Raw genomic sequence first — 19,782 nt, 5'->3', positions numbered from 1 at the left:
GCTAAAGTTATTTTAGCAAAATCACGATCTTAAAAATCCTCAGTTTCACCAATGAGATATTAAGTCTAATATTTATCATGTCCAGAAAACCCATTTTAGACCTTCAACATGATCATTTGCAAACATGTGTGATTGTTGAGATATTTGGTTAAGATCACAATGTAGATCTTCTGATCATTCCTGATTGGAGTAACTTGTTAGTTTATATTAGTTTAAATTAACTAGCTCATGTATATTGCACTGTTGATGCTGAAGTGTTTTCAAGCAGATGACAGGTAATCATGACATGTGGACTTGGGCAAGAAGGCAAGGGGTCACCTAAAACAGGATATCCTCCAGAGAAATATTATCAGGGATGAAAATGGAGGGCAAATGGTGAGGTTTCATTTTTGTTGTTGTTTTGTTTTGTTTTATTTATTTATTTATTAATTTATTTATTTATTTTTCTGAATTGTCAAAGTAGAATGTGAGTGCACTAAACCATAAGCAAATTTCCTTTTCCTAAGGATAAAGTAGCCGAAGTTAGAAACATAAACAAAGCAAAATATGTACAACTGCTTAGACTCTATTCTTTCTAAATCCATCTGCAGTCTTCCATTTTTCTACTCTAATATCAAGGAAAGGCAATTTTAGATCCTTCCAGCAAGTGAAAATACAAAGGTATTTCTGAGAAAACTGAGATGCACATCAGCAGAATGTTCTCTTCAGTCTAAATGAGAGCCAGGTGAGGCTGTCCACTCCTGTCTTCTCAAACAAATGCAGTCAGTGTAGAATTCCAGGAGTGAGCATTATGGCTTATGAAATGCCCCTAAACCAGAACAACATTTGCTCACATGTCTTGCCTGTAAGTGAACAGATAGTTTCAAAGAGGTCCTGTGAACTCTTCTTAGCAAACTGGATCCCAATAACAGAATTCAATTAAAAAAAAAACAATATAAAATTTAATATGCTGAGGGAGGACATTAAAAAGTAGCATGGCAAGTAATTTAGAACAGAGAAATTGAGCCCAGATTATTGCAATACATTATTCAAAATATAAATACATGAAAAGAAAAGTTTATGTTTTTCTGCCTAAACAGAGATCAGTCTCCACAACTCATCCACATAATGAAAATGCAAAGAGATGGAAACAGATAGCAGAATATAAAGTAAACGGATCAGAATAACAGCAGTATCCGTGACAAGGACAGAATGTTTTACGTGGCAGAGATTCAATTTAAGCAAACGTGTAAGGAGTCCCTAAAGGCAAAATAATTGTGCAGATAGGACTACCACACAAACACAAAACCAAAAAGAATGGCAACCTCATTCAGGCCTGAGACTCAGCCTCTCATGATGACACAAGCTTTTTCATGCAGTAGAAACAGAAGAAACAAAGCTTTCTGGGTTCTCTATCTAGGCCTTAATTATTAAGTAAATCTATACACAGTTCACCCATAATGTAATTTTGCTACTGTTCAATTCTTAGTTGTTTTCCTTACAATGTAAAAGAATCCAAGTTTTTCAGATACTAACTTAACAAAACTGTGATGACATGTAGATTCAGCTGACTGTCATGTCACATCCAGCAGCAGGACAGCAATGTATATTGACTAAAAGCATAGACTCTGAAGTCAGACTACAGGAATTTAAATTCTGGAATGCCCCTTTTTTGAGCTACATGACCATAGGCAGTTTGCTTATCCTCTCTAAACCTGAAATTCCTTGAAGTAACCTCAAAATAATCAGTTTCTACCTCATAATATTGTTGTGAGTTTTAATAATAGACACTTCCAAAAGACTTAGAATAGTACATGAATCATTAAAAGCACTTGATAAATATTTGTGGTTACAATAAAACAAGGAATTCATTGCACAACATAGAACTCTGGAACTGTTGCCTCCTTCTTTACTATGTTCTTATCATTTAGCTTTGACGCAAGAAAACAGATCATTTGGAAGGAATTGAAAGCAGTGTTCTTTGGGGTGCCAAGATGATGCTATGGCACCTTTGATTTACTTGTATGAAAGCTGAGTAACCCTGAAGAAAAAATTCTCTGGTTTTCTTGGTCATGATCAATGAAGTACAACCAGGAAAAAAAAAGAAAGAAATCCATCTTATGAATGTATAATGGAGCACAGAGGCTAAAAATTTAGTTGAGTAAATGCTAAATGGCTTCACAGTTTCAAAAGGCTTTTGTGCTTTTAAATTCTGCCTATGCTAGAAGGAATCAGCAACTTTTAATGAAAATCTTTTTATTAGAAAACACACACACACACACACACACACACACACACACACACACACTCAAGGAATCTGTGTACATCGATCTGGCTGATTGCTCCAGTACAACACTAAAAGACATCAAAAGGATATGAAAAGAAAGAAAAGCCTGAATATTGGACTCCAGACCTCATGACCTTATGGACTATATTTAAAAACTGTATTAGATTAACTGACTCAATTGAATCAAATCAAAATATTTTCAATCCAAAGAATTCTAGTACATTGAGATGTTGATATGGCAATTGTGAAATATCTGAGATTTTATTTTACTTTTATAATTGGTTTAGACAGTTTTAGAATATCCTCTAAATTTGAATAATCAGACTTTCTGGTCACACCTCCTTTATGCAAGATTATATTAAAAAACATGTTTCTTAACTATGTTGTACTGAGCAATCTGCCATGTTTTGTTTTGATTTGTTTTTACATGTTTTTGAAGTTTATTTTTATTTATTTTGAGAGATAGAGAGAGCAAGCCAGGGAGGGGCAGAGAGGGAGACAGAATCCCAAGCAGGCTCTGTGCTATCAGCACAGAACTCAATGCGGGACTCAAACTCACAAACCATGAGATTTTGACCTGAATTGAAATCAAGAGTCAGACTCTTAACTGACTGAAGGCACGCAGGCATTTTAGAATAGGATAAATTTAAAATACTATGGAAAATTTGAAAACTTTGTGCCCAGAAGAAACTCAGATTCCTATCAATTTCACTCATATTTTTAAAAATGAGTCCTAAGCTTTGGCATTGTTACCAATCACAGCATCATGCACATTTGTATTATAGTTGAGAGCATGCATAAAACTTGTTTATTTGGTTTTATCATAAGGCAGTAAAGTGCATCTGATGATTATAGGTTGACTTTAATTAGAAATTTCCTATCAATTATTTCAGTGAACATGTCAACCAAAAATACCTTCTTTAGAGCTTGTCTTCACAAGTCATTATTTTTTTTTTCCTAATTTAGCTTACTGGTAGTATTTCTTTTGTTTTAGTTGAAGTAGAGTTGACATACAATGGTATGTATGTATCACCTCTTCTTTGTCCATTCATCTATCAGTTGACATTTCGGTTGCTTCTATATCACAATTAATTGAATTATTGAATACACATCAAACTTTACTTTTTTATTATTTCATCCATGATCTTAGAGTACTTGTGGTCTATTTTACTTCAAGTCTCTCTGTTGTGATAAGAATTGAAGATGGAATTTTCATATTGCAACAATATGACTCTTTCTCTTAAGAGTTTTTGCTAAACAAGGCCATAAATATGTTTAGCACAAGGAGAAGCTACTTTCTTATTTGGCTCTAGCTATTTAACAACTTAGCAAATCATGTCAAGTATCACAGGCTTGACACCAGAGAATACTTAACTACAATTGCTTGTATAGTCTTCCAGTCCTTTTGTGGGTTTGAAAAAACAACAAAACAACAGTTCTTGTTAATGCATCTGTTCTATTGTGAGAGTCCTGTGAAGGATGAGAAATAGCCTATAAAATGTGGATAATTTGAATAAAAAATTCAGAGTCTGTTAGGTAAGCTAAATTCTGATAAGTATGGTAGTTCTATCTTGCGGTCTGGCTGTCAGAAAAGTCTAAACTGAGGCAATGAGATTTTTGTACTATGCTCTCAAAGAATTATTTGGCTTCTTTTGAGGGAACAAATGCATGGAATATGAGATTTGCTTTCTTTTCCATATAGGTAAAGTGTGATTGAAAAGTCTTCATAAGAAGCTTATTTTGCATGCCCTCATTTATATACCAAATTCTCCCTGTTCTTTCTGTGCGGAACAACCACTGTGTTTTTCTTATTATAAGTATTTGATGTGATAGGTATTAACATATACCAATGGCTCATTTCTGTTCAATATGTGTCCTAACGCAGGCAGAAAGAGATGGCATCCAGCTGGAAAAAAAAGAAATGGTTCATTCCTTTCTTGTTATTTTCTCAGCAAATGCAAGTGGGCTTTTTTTGTTGTTGTTCAACCATGCTTTCTAATTACTGATTTGAATGCTTCTGTAGATTAAAAATAAAGTTCCTAATTGAGTATAAATTAGTTTGGAAAATATCCAAATGGCAAAGCTTTTCTCTTCTAACATTTGTTACAAATCAAGATGTTTCCTAGTTGAAGAAGTTGTAACGTTACTATATCTTTTAAAATCTTTTATGTTCATGTCTTACGGGACAGAGCACTGAGGTTTTATTTTGTGTGGTTTGGGAGCTATTAGGATGTATAAATATATTAAAATACCCACAGAACATATTTTCATCAAATTAACTACTTCATTTCTTGGAGACTCTGGAGAAACTGTGCACCAGGATGACAACAGCCGCTCCAAGTTTTTTGGTTTTAAATACATTTAAGACAAGTAATCATAATACTTTATATTATATTAGCTCGAGGGAACGTATGCACTTGTTTTAGAGGAGTGATAGCACAACTGAGCAATAAGCATCAGATACAGACCTAACTAATGCTTCACTACAGATACACAGACACCCCAACCCCTACCTCCTTATCCAACTGGGCAAATAACTAATTCTCTTAACTTTCCATGCTTCCAGAACTTTCTTGGACTGAGCCTAACCTCGTCAACTGTGCTAATCAGTCCACATTATTTTCATTCAAACAGTATTATTAGTGAAGTGAATTGTTTCACTATTTGATATATATCATTGTTTAGATTATTTAATTTAAATATATGTAATATATAAAATTAGATGTATTTTATTACAATAAAATATGTAGATATATATACATTTGAGTTATATATATATATATATACACACAAACATACATATATACATATGTAGCATGTGTGTGCATATATATATACATATACATTTTGTATATATTAAAATTAGTAAATGTTTACTACTATAAATTTTGAGGTGAGGTTTTTTCAGATAGACCTAATAAAAGGAAAAATTCCCTTGGATTCTTTCAAATAATCTATCACGTAACATTTTATTATAACTTGAATATTCACATTTTTCTTTCAACTTTTTTTTAACTCTTCCATTCATAGGATACAAATTTAGTAGATTCTGGATATTTGGTTGGTAACTGGCAGATCTGAGAGAAGAACCCAAGTGTTCTGACGACACATACTTTATTTCGACTACTGCATCATACTAAATATTCAGTTATATTTGTTTTTTAATCTCATTGACTACCATGAAAACAAATGTTCACATGAAATATATCTCTAAAATATTTAGAGAGCATCTTCCAGCACTAGGTTCCAGTTATAATATTGGTCTGAGTCTCCTTCAAAAAAAAATAATGTATTCATGAAACTTGTTGTAAAGTCTCACCTTAAAGTGAATTATGTGATGCAGAAAAACAGGTATTTCCAGTTTCAAATGTTTTGTGGTAGTATCAGTAGGCATCATTTTTGAATAGTGTATTATACTAATATACTGACATTATTATACTAATATATAATATGTAATATTATTGTCATGAAAAGTCTTGGGGTGCCTGGGTGGCTCAGTCGGTTGAGCATCCGACTTCGGCTCAGATCGTGATCTCGCAGTTCGTGAGTTCAAGCCCCACGTCAGGCTCTGTGCTGACAGCTCAGAGCCTGGAGCCTGCTTTGGATTTTGTGTTCCCCCTCTCTCTCTGCCCCACCCCTGTTTGTGCTGTCTGTCTCTCTGTCTTTCAAAAATGAGTAAACATTAAAAAACAGTTTTAAAAAAAAGTCTTGTTGCCAATGTAGTCTTTAAAAACAAACAAGTTCCGAGTGCCTGGCTGTCGGTTAAGCATCTGACTTCGGCTCAGGATCTCACGGTTTGTGAGTGCCAGCCCCACTTCAGGCTCTGTGCTGACAGCTCGGAGCCTGGTTCCTACTTCAGATTCTATGTCTCCCTCGCTCCCTGCCCCTCCGCCCCCTCTCTCAAGATAAACATTAAAAAAAAATGTTTTTTAAAGAAAACCAAGTTTCAAAGAAATGAGGTTATTTGACCAAAGGAATATTATTAGCTTATGACTAACAATAGAACAAATGACAGAACTATTGACTGAAATAAAACTAAAAATCAGTCTCTTGAGCACCAAGGTAATACTTTTCCTGCTGCCCTGAAGCCCCTGCACCACCTCTGTAAGGACGTCTGCTTGTTTACACTGTAACTTATTGGTGGCTCTAGCTCTTATCTGCAAAATGTGGGAAATTATCCTTGGCCCTAAGAAAGACTCTTAAGTTTTCTGTGAACTGATTCGATTTTGGTAAGCCATGTGCTCTTTGCAAGTACATATTTTACTTGTATTCTGATATTTCTAATACTCACTAGATGAAATCTGAAAATTGGTACACAAGAATGACCATAAAAAGAATTACTGTTTTCAGGATAGAAGAAATACCTCAGAAATTGTAAGAAAAAAGATGTTAAATAATATATATGAAAATAAACCTTTTCAATCATTGGAGTGGTCCAAAAGGAAACATTCACTAAGGAGATGAGTTCCCTTTCAATGAAGAAGTTTAAGCAGAAGCTGAAATACTGCTTGTCGATATGTTGTATTCCAAAGTCATAAACTATATGACATTTTCATGAGGTGATCTGTAAAGTTTCTTCAAACTCTGAATTTCTATCTTGACACATATACTGAGTTGTCAGTAGACACTTCTCATGACTATCAACTAAAACTTCCAGAAGGCATGTATCACTATTTGCTGCACTGGTTTTGGTATTTTATCAATTTTGTTTTCACATCTCTTTTAGTTTGAAAGAATTTAAAAATAATTTTGGAAACTACATGTCTTTACTAACAGCATATGTAAATATAAGAAAAAGCACCATGTTAAAGTACAGCCTTACATGTTGAGCTAATTAGCTGGTGAGTGTTAACCATCATTTTCAAAAACATTACTGTATTTAAATAGTATCAATTTTTAAAACAAGAAACAATTCTGCTTATATTAATTATAATTCAATATATAATGTGAAGCAAACCGATGTATTGTTTATAAAGTTTAAAATCCTGGTTTGCCTTTCAGTTAACTTCATGTGATAGCGTTTTGTCTGTCAAGCATTTCCGAACACCTTGACGCCATTGGAACCCTTTGTCCTTTGGCAAATTTACCTGTTGTGGTAAATTCTGGCCAGTTCACATGCTAGCTAGGAGGCAGTGTGCCATGCTCAAAATGAATTGAGCCACTGAAAAAACTCCACTAAGAAGCCTTATTCTTTTTCTGAGCCCAGCCTCAAAATCAGAGTAACAAAAATACTGCCAGGCATTCCGCTATCTCCACAGAGGAAATTCTGGATAAATATGTCATGCAATTAATTTAACAGTTTTTCAAGTTCAAATCAATTGACAGGGAAATTCTGGAGAGATTCTTGTTTCCCTGTTCCTATTTCTGTAATTGTATTAGCATATTGTGACAGTAAAAGCCATTACTAATAATAAATTAGGCCTTAATTGTAAATGATATTCTAGTGAAATTTAGAAATAAAGTGTATCTGGTCTCAACATTTTCATGTGCCTATCAGCATTTATACAGACAAAAATCAGTATTAAGTTGTAACTCAGCAATAGGCTTGAAAATCATCTATACCATTATTATTATTATTTTGTTGTCTCTCATAGGGACATCAGACAGCTGGTTTCAAAGATAATGGCAGTAACAATTATTTGCATCATAGCCCTAGCTAACTAGATAGCTGAAAACATCTGTTATGATCTTCAATTCCTCTAACCTGTCCCTGGAGAGGCTTTGATTGCTTAAAATATCCCCCCCCCTTTTTTTTTCATTGCTCTCTGCAATAATCATTTTTGCAAAATATAGATTACTTGATACTTAAGGAAATTGACTGTAATGCTGCTTTTGTCTTTTTGAATGTAAAACTGGAGGAAGGGAACATTAAGGAAAACTTCTCAGAAAATTATCTTTCCAGACTTAGAATTTTACTGTCACGGCTTTATTGCATTGTCCTTTTAAACTATGGTCATTGTTTTCTCTGATATATTAAACTCACAAAAAATAAAGTTACTAGTATTTTGAACGAACACATCAGACATTCACCAGACCATTGTCATTATGATCCATTGACACATACAGACAAAGCTATTTAAAAACTTTTTGGCACTCTAACCAAATAATTAAATCAGAGGTATTTGTGACACTACCATGTGTGAGCAGTAGACCAGACTCTGGGCTGTTGAGTGCACACAAAAGTTGTAAGTCACATGGTCTGTTCAGCACTGATTTCAATCTTGTAGAAGAGCTTAAATCATTAACAAGTGAGGCAAAATACAAATCCTAAACTATAGAATACGTACAGTAGTGCTCAGCAGAAAGAAACCACTGTGTACAAAGGAGGTTGGAAACAGATGATTTTAATCCTCAGTGGTCGGCACACTCAGAACAGCAGCAAATCAGTCTGGGTCACCAGAGTGAGGCACTCGATGAATATGTGTTGTCTGCACAAACAAATGAATGCATAAGTAAATTAATGAAATAGGGAAACCTTTGAGAGGAAATGGAATCTGATATGGTTTTGGAGAATGGATGCAGTTTTTATAGTGTGAGAGTATGAAAAAGGGAGAGGAATAGTATGGCCAATGTTTTATATGATGATGAGGATGGGGATAGAATGAAGGGTAGGTGATGAGGTGGGACAGGGACATCTTTGATGGTGGGGGGGAAAGAGATAGTAAAGAGAAAATATTTGTTCAGTTATAAGGCTCATATAAGACATAATGAGAAAAATATTTCATGCTAGCGTGAGAGCACATTATAGAAGTCTATAATGATGGATTGAAGAAGTTAATTTTAACCCATTTTTTAAATTTCTTCAGCAGGAAAAAAAACCATGAGGAACAGTGAGTAAAACATGAAGAGATTGGAATTAATATGAACAACTTGGTCAGTTAGGTAAGACATTATAATGGCTTTACTCAATTAGAATAAAATTGAAGAAATATGACATTTGAGAGACCATAACAAGTATTTATTTAATAAGATTTCATGACAATTAGATATGTGGAACAAGAAGAAATCTTGAATGCTGGGAAATGTAGGTAATATTAATGAAATTGAAGATGTGCAGTAAAAGGACTACATTGAAATGAAAGATCACTTCAATTTTGAACATCTGAGGTCTGATTATTCAACTAAGCGCTTGAGTGGAAATAGTAAATAGGTGGTTGGAAATCAGGACTGGAATTCTATTGAAAGATTATATTTGGAGCTATTGAATTTAGAGTAATCAGCAAAGATGGCTATTGAAAAAAATAAACAAGAATCATCTCTCAAAGTGAATAGTATTTAGATTTGTTTAAGTTACAAATCAATCTTGTAATGGTTGCAAACATATTTGCCTTGTGTCAAATTATTTTTTGTTGGCAGCGGCATTCTGGGTATTTCATTGTGGTGTTAACTTTATATGAGCTCATTTTTTATAGAGAAAACCTATACTTTTGATCAAATTATATACATCATAATTCCAATATTTTACATGTAGTGAAACTACTAGACTTTAAAGATCAATGAGTGCTTTACAATTGTATATTAATGTATTAATATGTGTTTCTTCCTGTAAAAATAATACCTTGAGTATGAATAGTACCAAAATTTGCAAACAATAAATTTATTTAATAAAACAAAGACATATCCCTATTTTTATGTTTCTCCAACTGTATCAATATTTCTTGGCTAACTTGTTTTCATCTTTTAGTGCTGTGAGATTTGGGTAAAGCTCATTCTCTTTTTATAAATGTTCTTCAAATTCTACCTGCTGTGAGCCTAGGTTAGGATAATTGAACTCAAGAGAATATTTTAAAGTACAAGAAAAAATAGGGCAGCAAAAAAACATATGGTTTCCTAATTATGCTATTTTTTTCTCTTTCTGTCTCATTCTCATCTCTTTCTCTGTCTCTGTCTCTGTCTCTCTCTCTCTCTCTCTCTCTCTCTCTCTTGATTTCTTTCCCCAATCCACTGTGAATAACTGGTTGTGTCATAAACAGACTCTGTAGATGGAATAACAATGGCATTCATTTAACTGTAGAAAATTGATACCTATTTGGTCTTTCAGTTGTGTTTGTTAGATAACTAGAATTGTGGAGGTTACAAATGATCACCTATACAGAGACTCTGCTGTCAATAGGAGCTATGGTTTATAACTGACCACATACTGGAGAATTCAAGCAGACAATGTGGAAGGTTGTTTACAATAAAAACCACTGCACTTAAAGAACATGTTTTCACAGGGGACTTTACCTTTAGTACTACAGAAATATATTGTAGTCTTTTTATTTATTTTTTATAATGCTTAGTTTTCATATGCTGTTATTCATCTATCATTTTACTGAGTAGACACAAATGCCCTGAATCCGTAATATTCCAAAATCATCAATAATAGTAAATTTCCATTTGGAATAGTCATCTGCACACTGTGTGTTAAGTATAGGTCATGGCTAAGTTTGTGTAGTTTCTCAATAGGTTATCTCTCCAGGTTTCAAGAATAAGATTAAGATTAAGTCACTTTTAAAAATTAAAGCACATGGGGCGCATGGGTGCTGCAGTCGGTTAAGCGTCCGACTTCAGCCAGGTCACGATCTCGCCGTCCGTGAGTTCGAGCCCCGCGTCGGGCTCTGGGCTGATGGCTCAGAGCCTGGAGCCTGTTTCCGATTCTGTGTCTCCCTCTCTCTCTGCCCCTCCCTCGTTCATGCTCTGTCTCTCTCTGTCCCAAAAATAAATAAACATTGAAAAAAATAAATAAATAAATAAAAATAAAAAATAAAAATAAAAATTAAAGCACATATGAAAATATGTTCCACATCATATGTCATCTGGGACATTCATATTAAAACAAAGATGAGGTACCACTGCATTCCTATTAGAATGGCCAATTTCCAGAATAATAACATCAAACGCTGGCAAGGGGTGGAGTACCAGGAACTCTCATATATTGCTGGTGGATACAAAATGGCACAGCCACTTTGGAAGACAGTCTTGTGGTTTCTTAAAAAACTGAACTTACTTCTGCTCCATTGAACTTGCTGTTTAGCCAAATGAGTTGAAAATTTATGTCCTCATGAAAATCTGCACACAGATGTTATCAGTATCTTTATTCATAGTTGCCAAAACTTGGAAGCAAATAAGATGTTCTTCAGTAGGGAAATGGATAAACTGTGGTATGTGCAGACAGTGGAATATTATGCTAAAAAGGAAGTGAGCTACTAAGCCATGAAAAGACATAGGAGAATATCAAATGGAATTGCTAAGTGAAAGAACCCAATCTGAAAAGACTACATACTGTAGGACAACTTTACAACATTCTGCAAAAGGCAAAACTGAAAAAAGATCACTGTAAAAAGATCAGTGGCTGCCAGAGGAGATGTGTGGGGGTTGGGGGTAGGGGAGATGAATAGGCAGAGAACGAGGTATTTTTAGGGCAGTGAAAATGCCCTATATAATATTTTAATGATGTATATATATTATTATACATTGGTCCAAACGCATTAAATATACAACACCAAGAGTGAACCTCTAGATAAACTATGGACTTTAAATAATTATAATTATGTGTCAATATAGGTTCAGCCTTGGTAAAAAAGTAACATTGTGGTGAGTGATGTTGATAAAGAGGGAGACTATGCATATGTGGGAGCAGGGGATATGTGGGAAATCTCTGTACCTTTCTTTCAAGTTTTACCGTAAATCTAAAACTTCATTTAAAATTTTTAAGTTTCTAAAATAATAAAGCAAAGGAAAGTATTGGCTCACAATGAGGTGAGCTATAAATATAAGTGACTTTTTAAAAATGTTTACTTATTTATTTTGAGGCGTGGAGGGGCAGAGAGAGAGAGAGAGAGTTTGAGAGAGAGACAATCTCAAGCAGACTTCGTGCTGTCAGTGCAGAGCCCAACACGGGGCTTGATCCCAATCGTGAGATCATGAGCAGAAATCAAGAACTGGCCTGTCAACCCACTGAGACACCCAGGCACTCCGTATAAGTGACTTATATTTGAGGGAGTTTAAAAATACTATCTTGCTATTAGGAACATTGTACTTGAATCGATGTTCTGGGATGTATGTGCCATAACCTCAGATATTCTTGCATCAATTTGGGTATGAACAATATACTCAGTTTTGTTCATTTTTAAATAATATGAATTAGGAGGATTTATCCATTTTTTTCTAACATAAAAAGAATACATTTGATATATTTATATATTATTTTAGCTGCTAGAGTTGTAGTTCCTTCTCTGAAGAAGCAATTAAGTATTTTCATATCCCAGGTTAAGTATTCTTCGATATATTAAATACCCTTTGCTACATTTTCTGCTTAACAAAGTAACTGGTGAATGTCTAATTACTCTGGGCCACAGGTACACTGATAATGATAAGGAAGTTTCCTTAACAATTCCCAGAGGTGGATTGATGTGCAGGTAGCTTTTTTTTAAAGTTAATAAGTTGCCATTCTGATTTGTCAATCACACTTTTATGGATTTGATTAGTGTTTCCCAACCTGCCAGAAACTGATCGATTTTGTCAAACTGGTGGAACAAGGTTTCTGGACATGCAAAGGTTTGGATCACACCCCAGATGGCCCTTTATGGGACCAATTGTTGTTTTTTATTTTTGAACATCTTTATAACAACAGAGGAAAAAAAGGGAATCAAATGAGAACTTAAACTTAGATGTTAAAAAAATTGTACCACAAAAATACATTCAAAAAGGATTAATTATGAAGACAAAGTTCTTAAAAAAACATTCTCACAGAAAAAAACTATATTTGAAATTATTAGCTCTAATAATGTGAGGCAAGCTAAGATGAATGACAGCAGCCAAAAATTATATGCAAACCTTATGGGAGTTAATCCCCTTGCTTTCCTCTTGTCCGTCTTCTAATAGAGAAGGTGAGGAGAAATTAAGGTAAGATATTAGTATCAGGAAAATTGTGGCTGATAATAGGCATTAGTGATCATCATTTAATTATCTACCATCTACTATTCTTAAACTGAAACATTTGGAAGACAGACTTCAGTGTTTAATAATCTAGGAAAATAGTTTAAATTTGTTGACCAAAAGTCAGGACTCTCTTACTAAATATTTTGCTATATATGCCCATACTTCTTCTTTCCACTGCATAATACAACTGTTCTTTTCATTGTCCTCCTTACCATATTAACTACATACTCCAGTGGTTGTAATGTTCATTTTTTACTCTGGCATTTTACACCTACATGGTCACTGACAGTGACAAGATGGCAGTGGGGAATTTAAATTCTATGCACAAATATTCTTGATTGTTTCTGCTATTTAAATGATGTATGCGGTAGGAATCTATTAATATGTTCTTATTAAATATGTAGTTCTTTCTCATTTTTGCTCCTTCTTCTCTGTGTAAGTACCTATTTACTACTAAAAGATAAGATAAGGTTTTAATTCCTCTGTGCTTTATGTAGTTCTCCTGGTATTTAAACTGTTTAACACTATACTGATTCATCATAGCCTACTGGTCCATTCCTGTCTCATGTGGGAGAATATACTGACATTTTTCATTTTACTTCCTTCAGGCTCACTACATTTATTACATAGGGTTCTAAAAAATCAATAACATATCTTTTTTTATGTTGTATAGGAGCACAGAAAATACTTGCAAAATGTTTACATGGCACAGAATACAAGAACATTATAACAAATCAATTGTTCTCATATACTGTTCTCATATACTGTACTCATATACTGACATTTTTCAGCACCACACATCCCCAGGCACATTACTTCACACCAACTTTCATCCTCATAACAATGAAAAACCAAAAAAACTGGGGCAGAGGGACAGAGAGAGAGGGGGACTGGCAGCAGAGAGCCGGATGCACGGCTCGAACTCACGAACCATGAGATCATGACCTGAGCCAAAGCTGGATGCTTAACCAACTGAGCCACCCAGCCTCCTTGCATTTTAATGATTAGACACATTAACCCAGACCCAGCAAACATTTCGATACAAGGTAAAATAATCAATTTGAAATGTCTTTTCTGATAGCCCTTCACAGGTCTGTGATAATCTGTTTCCCAGCCCAAAGGTTAAGGTTTCAAATTGAATCATCGAATCCAGTATAAAAAATACATTTCTAGAAATTTAAAATGGGAGAAAACTGTATAGATTATGTGGTATAAACTCCTTTTAAGGAAAATGTAGAAACTAAGGTATAAATAAATGAAGTGACTGCCTAAGGTCATATGCTAATTAGCATAGCCTTAACCAGAGATTATGTCCAATTATTTATCTAAGCCTTTTCCTAGTACACTTCAGGACAAATTTGTTCCTTCTATAAAGAATGAAAACAGCAACAGCAATAAACAAAACAGATGGAGGTTTTCCTAAGCCCTAATTGTCTGAGAAAACTCGAATAGAGAAAGATGGGCCTTGCATCTGTAAAATTTCCTTTACATAAGTAAATATGTTGCTTCCAAACTTTAATTTTCCATTTTAAGATATATCTGAATGTCTTCATGAAATTATATATTCAGCTTTTAACTTTGTTATCATCAAATACCACATGAATCGCTTGTTTATTACAGGCCCAAGACTGATTAAAGTAACCAACAGATTTGTAAGTGCTAACCAAACTACAGTTTTTCCTAGTAAATTGTGTTAAAAATCATCACATACCATAGGAATATTGCATGTATTGTTGAAACTGCTGTCCAGCAACTTTTTGAGCCATAACTTCTACTTTAAATATCACCAGATACTCTGAAGATTACTTTCAAATGTAGTTTCTTAATTAAGTCATATTTTACATAGAATGTAAGAGACTCAGACTGAGTATACAGAACTGCTGAATTGACTTCCTGAGGGCTGTGCACAGTCATGACTACATCTTCCGTAGTTCCTCGGTTGGCCACATGTCACATTCACTGAAGCACCAGGTCAGCTACTTTGATGTTATCGGTAGGTTATCTAGTTTACACATGTCCATATCCATGTGACAATGGTTTGTAGCAATTTTTAATAATGTGAGTTTGTTCAACACAAAGTTAACTAAGTACTTCTGTAAGCAAAGCTTAAATGTGGACAGAAATATCTTAATAGGCTATTGGTCCTGCCTGTTGTTCTTATATACATCTATATATTTGGAATGATTTCTTATATAAAAGCATCTTCACTGGCTTTTAATATACTAGATTCTTATTTCACTTTTAAAATAATCTCCATTTATTTTAGGAAAAGTAGATTCAGTGCGGGATATTGATAGCATTCACTTAATAGATATATTTAGAGAAGAAAAATTGGTAGTATTCAAAAAAGTCAATAAAGTTATTTGATGTTTTTCTTTTCTCCAGTAGAATATTTAGATTCTTTCATTCAATGTTATTCAATCTAGAAAGGCTTTTTATAGTGCATGTTATTTAAACTTCTAAAAATGATTTATTATAATTTATACATAGGAACATATATATGAAGACATCTAATACATAATTATATGCGTATGTAATACATACATAATGAAACATTTATGTCTTCTGTCCTAACGAAAAATGTAAAATATTTTATCATATGACAATTTAATCTCTTGATCATCTTCTCTATTTTAAGACCCTATATTTCCTCATGTAATTTACTCTTCCATTACCAAATTACCAAATTTACTCTTCCATTACCAAATTCTGAAGCACAGTTCCTAGATCAGAACAAGGTCAAGAGCAAGGCACGAGGGCAGAAAACAATCTCTTTTGGTAAGAAGAGAGAGTGTAAGTCTGAGCATACTCCTATTTAATATATTTTTGTCACTTAAAACATGTTTTTGTGAAAAAAGAAAAAAGTTACATTGAAATAAGTAGCAAAAGTAACTTGATATTTTTTAGAGAAATTAGCAAATTAATTTTGCTTTGGCATCAGCATGTTAACTTAGTCACTTGTTAGTTAAATGAGGACTATGATATCTTTTGGCAAAAATAATTTGATGCAGCCTTAAAAAAAGGTAACAGTTTTTATAGCCCTTTTTTATTTTTATTTTTTTAAATTTTTTATATGAAATTTATTGTCAGTTTGGTTTCCATACAACACCCAGTGCTCATCCCAAAAGGTGCCCTCCTCAATACCCATCACCCACCCTCCCTTCCCTCCCACCCCTCATCAACCCTCAGTTTGTTCTCAGTTTTCAAGAGTCTCTTATGCTTTGGCTGTCTCCCACTCTAACCTTTTTTTTTTTCCTTCCCCTTACCCATAGATTTCTGTTAAGTTTCTTAGGATCCACCTAAGAGTGAAACCATATGGTATCTGTCTTTCTCTGTATGGCTTATTTCACTTAGCATCACACTCTCCAGTTCCATCCATGTTGCTACAAAGGGCCATATTTCATTCTTTCTCATTGCCACGTAGTTCTCCATTGTGTATATGAGAGAACACAGTGATCAATCCCAACACCAGATACAATGCTCATGATTTATGTTTGTTTAAATAAGATACCAACTTTTCTAGCAATTTTAAACAACCACAGTTGACAGCCTGTGTTTGGATATCAAAACTCTGAATGTTTCTAATTAGAATAATTATCTTACAGTGAGTCCTATATGGGGACTTGGATTGTTAACCCCCAAATTCACTGGAAAAACAATAGTAATGATATATAATGTTAAATTTTACTTCCTTCAGGCTCACTACATTTATTACATAGGGTTCTAAAAAAGCAATAACATATCTTTTTTTTATGTTGTATAGGAGCACAGAAAATACTTGCAAAATGTTTACATGGCACAGAATAGAAGAACATTATAACAAATCAATTGTTCTCATTTGTAGAACATTGGATTAGGCTGGCATGAACTGTTGTATCTATTGCGGCAACCACCTAAATGACATCAACATTGCCAATCGGGTTCACTGCCTAAAACAAAGATCTAATCATGGTATGTACCTGATTTCAGAATAAAATCAAGACCTACCAAGTGCTAACTTGATTAATTTTTGCAGTTGTAACTCTTCCCCAACATGGCACATGCCTCTTTCACTGATATCCGCTGTGCTTTCATACTTTGCAAGCACAATTAACTGCTCCCCCATACTCTTATCTCTGTCTCTAAAGCCATTACCTGTATCTCTGCTGCCCTCCTCTTCAGCCTCTACAGAATGAATCAAGAGCCTTAGATGAGCACTTGGAATGTTTCCTCTCATGGAATTAATCATTTCAATTCTTTGTTCCCAGAACAATTTTGGGTCCCACTATTCTAACAGGTGAGAAAGCTGATTTTGCGTTGTTAATTACACGTATGTTTATCTGCCTCTAGGTTATGCAGATCTCTAATGAGAGGTACAGTGCAATATAATATTGTATTCCTCAGAAATTTTGTACATAGTGCTAAATACATACATGTTAAATGGCAGTCTTTGTTCTTGTTAGTATTTCTAATTCCTACTTTTATTCTTTATTGTTTCTCCAGCCCTTTAAATATACATAATTTTTCTCACTGTTTTTTTATTTTTATTTTTTTTAATGTTTATTTATTATTAAGAGAGAGAGCACAAGCAGGGGAGGGGCATTGAGAGAGAGACACACACAGAATCTGATGCAGTCTCCAGGCTCTGAGCTGTCAGATGTGGGGCTCAAACCCACGAACTGTGAGTTCATGACCTGAGCCAAAGTTGGATGCTTAACTGACTGAGCCACCCAGGCACCACTGTTCTTCACTGTTTTAAAGTAAGTTTTGATTCTGTCACATACTGAGAGCAAGTATCTAAATTATTCAATGTCTTCATTTCTTCGGATAAAATTCGCTACTATAAATTTTAATACTGATAATATATTAAAAATTAAAATAGCCTCATTAAAGTTTGCCCCCTTGTTTGTGGAGGACAGTATTTAGAAGGAAAAACAATTTATTTTGTTTCACTAATAAAATAAGTCAATTTATTTAATGTAGACAAGGTGTTTGTTTAAGCTGTATGAATTGAATTATTTAGTATTCAACTAGTTGTCCTTGAACCACAGAACTTTTCTCTATTACTATACTGTATTTTAGAGTAGATTCTGCATATTTGTATCTACTCATGGATATATTATCTACAATTAATAATTTTAATAATTTATTTTTAAGTATATGCTTTTATCTCAAAGATCACCTAAAAAACACATGATGTAGAAAATGTATAAATGATTAATATAACTAAATCTCCTCTCCCACAAAAACACCAAAGATAATTCTGCTTTGTAGCTTCATTCTTGGAGCCTACTGTGAACAATGGACTAATAATAGATAGTTTATACTAAAGAAAGCTTGGAATCTATACCAGAAAGGGCAAAGAATACTAGTGGAAGAAAAACTAATAGAGAAGGATGATAAGAGTTGGTGGAGGGGGAAATACAAGTGTCATCATAAACTCATTTGGTAAAAAATTAGGGCAAGGTTTGAATTATAAACTGACAGAGATCAGGGAAGTCTTCGTAACTTATGAGGAGCTGTGGATCAATTTATGCTGAGGGTAACTTATCAAGAGTTTTGTTGTATGTTAATTATAACATCGACTTTTAAGTGTCTTTGCAATGTGGCAAAGATTCTTAATGGGGAAGATTATTCACTCAGTTTAGTCTGAGTAAACTATTCCCATTAAAATATGCATATAGTTGTAGCTGTCTTTAAAGGTGCATTATTAACTGCCGGTTGGACTGATTGGAACCCCAAAATTAACCAGCCAGAGCCTGGCAATGCTCTGATATCACAAGCGTCACACACACAGAGTTGCTGATCTCCTTTAGTGATAAGGAACTGGTTATATGACTGTACATGTGAATGTGATACTTTATAGAGAGCAAATGGAAAAGTGAATGTAATCATTAGTTACTTAAAATAAAAATAAGTAAATAAACTAATAGTTGCTACAAATGGCAGAGAATTACATCACAAGAGAGGGTGATTAAAAAAAATATGCCTATTTTCTGCTTTTAACATTGACATTACTTGGACTAGAGCTCCCACTTCCAAAAACAGACAAAAATGACAGAAGCTGATTTAACACCTACAGATGACTACCAAGGGAAGTTCTTTATATCCCTAATTCTCTCTCAGATGACTTGGGAGTCATCTTCTAGTTCAAATTAAGTAAAAAATATTGTTTGGAATCTGTTGCAGGCAAGGTAGTTTGTATGATAGTTGCCTTTTTATCTGTGCCAAAGTACTAAAGTTATATATAATTATGGAAGAACATTTGTTGGAATATATTGAACCAAAAAAAATCATACTTATTTTTCCAAAATTCTACTCAAAGTTTCAAGCAAATCAGAACACTTAGAGACACTTAGTAATATATTACGCTTGAGTGATAAAACAGCCCGAAAATGTAGCTGCAGAGAAAAACTGGAGGAAAAGAAACCTCTTATTTTCGACTAAGTTGAGCAAAATGTCCTTTTTAACCTTCTTAATGGCACCCTCCCCTGTTTTAAATGGAGTCATTCTGAGTACCTGAGTTTCATGTTTTATAGTTTTATAATTTGTAACGTCTGGCAAAGATCAAGGATTCTCACTTTCCACCTCACAGATGTCCTTGCAAACTGGAA

Source organism: Leopardus geoffroyi, chromosome C3 (genome assembly GCF_018350155.1).
Source record: "Leopardus geoffroyi isolate Oge1 chromosome C3, O.geoffroyi_Oge1_pat1.0, whole genome shotgun sequence".
Classification (NCBI taxonomy): Eukaryota; Metazoa; Chordata; class Mammalia; order Carnivora; family Felidae; genus Leopardus; species Leopardus geoffroyi.
This window is presented reverse-complemented; position numbering follows the sequence as displayed.